Genomic DNA, 480 nt, shown 5'->3' on the forward strand with positions numbered 1-480 from the left:
ATACATAAGCATTCAAATTCACAGACACAGCTGTACTGTACCTAGAGAGTGTACATCGGAGACTCCTATCGATATGCAAGGAAGCCAAGATAAGGCACAATCACACGGGAAATCCGAGAGAAAAACAACAGAGGACAGAATTGGTGTCACGGGCCCTTCGCCGCCCATCGTGAGACGCGCAGAAGCCATTAATAAAGGCACAAATCCAAGGCCGAGGGGAGGTGGTCATGACGATATGCATGTCAGAGATATTGCCTAATGCTTTAAGAGAAACGTGAAAATCCGCACGAGCTCAGACCCAGAAACTTAAATAAGAGACAAATATGCCTAGAGATTTTTTTTTTCTATTATGAATATACGTCAGATACCAAGTTAAGCTGTTGATGAAAATATTAGCATTATAAACCTTTAACGGAAAAATATGTGTGTATGTTTGTATGTGTCCTTGTACATGTGTATGTTTGAATGTGTCCTTGTACA

The sequence above is a fragment of the Penaeus monodon genome, chromosome 32 (assembly GCF_015228065.2).
Source record: "Penaeus monodon isolate SGIC_2016 chromosome 32, NSTDA_Pmon_1, whole genome shotgun sequence".
Classification (NCBI taxonomy): Eukaryota; Metazoa; Arthropoda; class Malacostraca; order Decapoda; family Penaeidae; genus Penaeus; species Penaeus monodon.